The 6,053-nt window shown below is 36.8% G+C and overlaps 1 long non-coding RNA gene across 1 annotated transcript; it reads right to left on the bottom strand.

Annotated features, from left to right (window-relative positions):
* Positions 1–226: 226 nt before the first annotated feature.
* Positions 227–1,611, bottom strand: LOC148728729 (uncharacterized). The gene is made up of 2 exons (XR_016002309.1): positions 757–1,611; positions 227–449 (listed from the first exon to the last, which is right to left on the bottom strand). It is a non-coding gene; the product is annotated as an uncharacterized LOC148728729 (long non-coding RNA).
* Between the last annotated feature and the right edge of the window lie 4,442 nt (positions 1,612–6,053).

Below are 6,053 nucleotides of genomic sequence, written 5' to 3'. Positions count from 1 at the left end.
AAGGACGAGTTTCTAGATTAATTCGAGGAAAATCGTACCCGATCAAGACATATGCTCATTTTGAGACCGAAACAGCTCCGTAATCCGCAACCATCGAGAGGGGAGGGTGGGGGACATACTTATCAAGGACATGTGGGGGAATGTCCTTTAATACAATAGGATCCCACCTATTATTCAAGAACCAATGTCGAGACTCAGCGTCAAAACCAGACTATTCCAGACTTGCGAATTATTCATTTACTTTATTGAATTAACGAAAGAAAACGCGTTTAAAAGAGTGCTTCCTTTCTGTTTACTCATTTTTCAAACATTTCCCCAACAACATCTTCCTCACGCAGTCCTCTTTGGTGTGTATCTTCGTCCCGCATGATCTGTTCACAATTCAATTGTCGAGCAATCGAACAAACCCGTCTTGCGTGACCTTCCCTCCGCTTTCCTATTGGACAGGGCTACAAAAGAAGAAAACATGTATGGGTATACCAAAAATCACAATTGCATTCATCAGTTTTAACCAATTTCAATTTTCTGTGGCTTCAAACGAACGCTTTCTTGTTTGTTTTGTCTTTCTTTTTTTGTTGTTGTTGTTGTTGTTTTGCTTTTTTTTGGTTTTTGTAGTTTTCTTCGTTTTCCAAGCAGCATTCGTCTGTAGCAAATGATTAGATGAGGTGAAACAATTTTAATTTGGTTTAGGTTTAGTCAAACTGAGCTGAATTTGTCACTCAATATGGTGTAACTGCACATGCCCTTGTTACATACCGAACCATGGGTGCAAGGTGCTGATAGTCCTAACCCATCGGATCCTTGGACAAGAAGCAGGGATAACAGGAACAGAATGCTTAACATCACTCGTGCTTCCATGACTTTCCTGATGTTCCTGACTTTCACTGAATGATTCAGTTGACGGTGCCTGTCTGGATCACTTTGATGCAGTAGGAAAGTGCCTGGGCTTTTATAGAGTGAATTTCGTGAGAAATCTGCATCTCCCTCGTTCCAAAACGCCTACATATAGTCAGCTTTATGAGATCAATTTCTTCCTGACATGAAAACAGTGAAACAAAATTCGCGTATCAAATAATTAAAGCGAAAGCCGGAAAAAATTTGATCTGCCCATTACCTCGATCCCTCGTCAAGAAGCATCTGGTCGCCTAAGGGTTGTTAGAATTGCACAAAACGTGCCGAGAATGAAAGAGACGATAAACGCAAAAACGTAACTTAAGTTTTTCCTAATAATCAGACTACTATTTTAACTGGACTAAGTTACCACTGATGCAAATAGATGCTTCACGAGTTTCCGGTCTGCATGTGTTTTTTCTTCGACTTTACTACCTGTGCCTGCAGCAGATCAAGTTGAAACGTAAATTCATAAACTAATTTGCCCCAAAATAAAATATTTTATGTCTTCTACCGAATCTTTAGGGATTAATTTTTTATATTTTTCATTTTTATTTGGGATACCTAGGCGATGAGGAAAGGCAAGAAATACTAAGAGATCGATGAATCTTTTTATGGTGCCCTCACCATTGGTACAACTTACCGTTAAAAAATGAAAATTCCCTAAAAAATATTTGTATTAGACGTAAGTTTGAGGAAATAATGCGTGGCTAAAATTTATTCCAACGCAGTCCGTAATCCATAGTCCACGAGGTTTTGAATCTTAGACCTTCGGATTCCAACCTCCGATGCTTAATCACGACAAACCATCTAAACTGCGCCAACTGTTATACTTCAATGTTATGGTGTTTCAGGAGTCTAGATGTTTAATAAACCTTTTATTATTACTTGTTTGTAATCGTCCTCATTCTAACTAGAATAAATATGATAAATCAACCAGTAACTACTGAGTCGTTTAACAAAGGTAATGGCTGAATGAAAATTTATTTAGTTAGAACTATTAATTTAGCCGTTCTCAGTCAACATTGACCTCTCCGACAAGTTAACTCTTCCTCCCGACGGAAGACAGGACTTGAGGAAATGCCCGTTTAGAAACAAATTCAGAATAAAATGTAGTAAATTCTACTAAATGTAGAAAACTAATTAAAGGTCGCTCTTAACTTGTTTATCTTCAGCTGAAAACATCTGTTTAAACTTTTTCTAAAAGGGAGAGATCAATTTTCAGACTTAAATGTCAAAAATTAAAAAGGTTTTCAGTTTCTCAAAACCCTTATGCGCGTCGGTGGCTGGGTAGATACAGAAAGTTGGAAATAAATTGATAACGTTCTCAACGATAGGTTGATAACACAAGGCAAACCTCCGTAAGGAATTTTGATTGTAAGCGAGTTTTATCTATTTTTTGCTCTGACCGAGGGATGACACTCAAAATGACAACCTTAAAAAAATTGGGACACAGCTTTTAACCTAACTTATCTACTTGTTTTTCAAAATCACCTCATTTCTTGTAAATTAACTTACAGGTGTAGCTGAGCACCTGATGGAGAATCATATACTCAAACAGCGTAAGTGATAACTCTACCTCGAATAACAGGAACTGAGTAAAGTATTTTCATCTCTAGTATAACACCTCTAATGGAGATGGTCGAATTAAGACGAGCCAAAAGCAAAATGTTCTTGCAAACCAACAGCGTACTCAAAAGCAAATAACTTTCAATTACAAGAATATGTTCAGTTCATGGTTTTCTTTTTGCTCAATTTGTTATTGATTTCCATTGCATTTTATAAATACTAACGCACTTTGTGAAACCGACTCATATTCCGTTCCATTGCAAGTTGGCAAATGGACAATATTTGCGTGTCAAGTGTCAGAAACTCCCCTAAAAAATGGAATTTTAAAAAACAAAAACAAAAAGTTCTTAAAAAAAACTCGTAGAATAAAGCAAGAGGTAAATTATTGCATTTTTACCTAGCAAGGTATTGTTTTCTTGAATCTCTCCCCTTATTATGTCTCGTTTTCAAGGTTAACTTTACGTAAGTTTTCATTACTGAAATGAGCTGTATCTACAAGAAGATCATTGACTAAAATGGTAACTGGGCCCGCGAGGAGTCCTGGGTAAGTAGTTATAGAATGAAGGGAGAGGAAGTGGGCGAGGCTTCATGTCAGTAGGGAAAAAATTCAAAGAGAGGAAAGCATTTTTAAAATTTCAATATGCTCTTTCGAATAACTTCCTTTATTACATGAATTCTAACAAAATACTATATCACGTGTCGATGTTATTACCGCCCACGGAGAACATACATACGAACCCTTTTTTTTCACGATGCCTTCCCAGTGACTGGGTGGATCAACATGGTTTTTGTACTTTTTACAAAAGGTTTTTCATAATTTACATTCATCATGAAGGTTTAAACTTTTTTTCATTAGGGACAGGTGGGTATGGCCAGCCTTATTAATAAGTACAAACCGAATTAGAAAACAACTTTCATTTAATAAATATAGTGTTTCTGCTTTTTTACAAATAGGCTTTTCATAAGTTGCTTCATCAGAAAGGTTGAAAAAAGTTTGCGGTCCTTATCCCATCTCAGTTTTTAAACAGGTTTGGCTGGCCTTATTGAAAACTACTTATTGAAAAAAAGAAAATGAAAGGGAAGAGACTCGTAAAGCGTTCATTCACTGTATTGAATAAACAAAACTGACAAAGTGGAAGCAACTGCTACGGAGCTCAAATTACCTCGATAATGATATAGTCAGACATAAATAACACATTGAAAACAAAACAAAAAAAGAAACACTGTTTTCTTTCGGCTAGTTCACCTGCCTCGCCTCAAAAATACGAACTAACAGCTCAAGCAAATTAAGGTTTTGTATATGAGTGTGTCAAAATCTGATGGCGCTCGCGTTTAGACAACAATGAACTCAAAATCGCTCGTTTCGATCACGCAAAGGGTAATCTCGGGAGCGAGCATATCATGATCAGCGTACGTTTTTAATTTAACTGAGCTACGAACTGTCTCCCCTTCGTGATTCGGATAAAAAAAATAACTGTGAACGGGAGAAAAAGGATACGAGATTAACTACAAGCAAAAGAAGCAAAGAAATTTGTGCTTAATTCTAGCTGCTTTGTCTCACGAACATCAAAAAGCAAACCTCTTGGGTAAATTCAAGTTTCATAATATCAAAGTCTCATGCCGCTCGAGTTGTAAATTTCAATTAAGAGGCTCGTCGAAGCCAAGCAGAAGAAACTTTGGTGAACAAGCATGATCCATGTATAAGTTCCAAAACTCAACCAGTGTTTTTCTTAAGGCATGCTTCCGACAATGTTCTGATTAGTTAGTCGAAAACGAACGTACTGAAGAAATAAAAATTCCCCAGGTTCAAACTTGGAAGTACGTTGATGACACGACGGTGGCAGAGATCGTCGCGCGTAACGCATTAGGTGACGCCCAAACCGCTGTTAAAGTGGTAGAGGATTGGTCCAAAGCACAGAAGATGCAGCTTAATGCTAACAAATGCAAAGTTATGGTCATCGACTGCTAAAGGCAGAAAGACCATTTCATTCCCGTCTTGGTAGATGGCAAAGAATTAGAGACGGTAGAGTCGGCTAGGATCCTAGGCGTGACTATTTCGTGTAACCTTAAGTGGAATAACCACGTCAATGATGTTATAAAAAGAGCAAACAAACGATTATACTTTTTAGTCCTCTTAAAGAGGGCCCACGTTCCAGCGGATGACATAACTAATTTCTATTGTACAACTATACGTCCTGTTCTGGAATACTGCGCACAAATATTCCATCATGCGTTACTTGCGTATCTTAGTGATGACATTGAAAGGGTCCAAAGACGCGCATTATCCATCATTTCACCTGAACTGTCATACCATGACTCTTTAGAAAGGCACAGTTTAGCTTCGCTCTATGACAGACGCATGAAAGTATGTACGGATCTGTCTTTGTCTGTCTCAAATCCATCTCACAATATATACTAGACAATACTAGACACCGGCGCGTTTTTAACATGCCGCGCTTTCGCACTGATCGTTTTAAATCTTCATTTATCCCGGCTGTGTGCGCGTGCTAACCTAGATTGTTTGCTATTCCACTGCTGTATGTTAGTTATATTAGTAATTTTATTTAGGTCTTAGCATTTTTGTAACGTAATAGCGTAATATATTTAAATATAATATATTTAATAATAATAATAATATTTCATAACGTAATATATTTATGTAACGTAATTGATAGCCTTTCTGAGTGGTTCCTCTGGGCGGTCATTCTGGCAAATAATACACAGTGTGCTACGGGACAGTTTCCTTTTTCTCGATTTTGGAAGTAACGATATGGTGAAGCCCTCAGAAAAGGAATCTTTATCAGCCATTCTATAATCTAGTAACGAATTTTAAAGTAACGTGTCACATAAAAAACATAAAGCCATAAAAAAAATATGGCAACCAAATATAAACATTTTGAAATATTGCAAGACATTGCGTTCTAAAAGGACATAAAAAACAATGGTCGACTGTTGTTGTTGTTTTTTTTGTTTTATAAAAGTATTAGTTTAAGTAAATAAGATACAGCTATTCTATAAACGTACTTACAGCTATTCTATAAACGTACTTACTCACGTGCTCGGTCACCTGACCTTGCTTTGCAAACTTTGAGCATGACTGGGAAATTATTTGTTAAGAAGCAACGATATTATAGGTTTCCCTTGATAATCAATTGCAAATAACGCTGTAAACAGAAGCTACCGAAATGAGCCTCGTTTTCATGTTGACCCAGAAATGGAAGAAAAATTACCATTTTTTATTGTTTCAGTTTGAATAAGCTAGAATTTGTGTCAAATTGTGTAATGCACTAAAAGTACGTATAAAAACATCAGTTTATCTGTGAATAACTAACACATTTATGGTAGTGAGGACGTTAAAATAGGTTAGTAAAAGCTCTTAAACACCATTTTTGACCTTGCAGCTGTGACGTGCTCGGTCACGTGACCTCAATTTGAGCAATCTGAACATGGCTAAGATTCGTTCTACAAGGGTGTAACGATATTTGTAGATTCAGGTCAAAATAAACGTTTAATTTACGCATTATCAGTGGTCTTGTATCTTAAGCTGGTTTCCATGAATTTAAACAGGTGGCCTATTAAAATAGCCGCTTAAC

The sequence above is a fragment of the Stylophora pistillata genome, chromosome 6 (assembly GCF_964205215.1).
Source record: "Stylophora pistillata chromosome 6, jaStyPist1.2, whole genome shotgun sequence".
Taxonomy (NCBI): domain Eukaryota; kingdom Metazoa; phylum Cnidaria; class Anthozoa; order Scleractinia; family Pocilloporidae; genus Stylophora; species Stylophora pistillata.
This window is presented reverse-complemented; position numbering and strand designations above follow the sequence as displayed.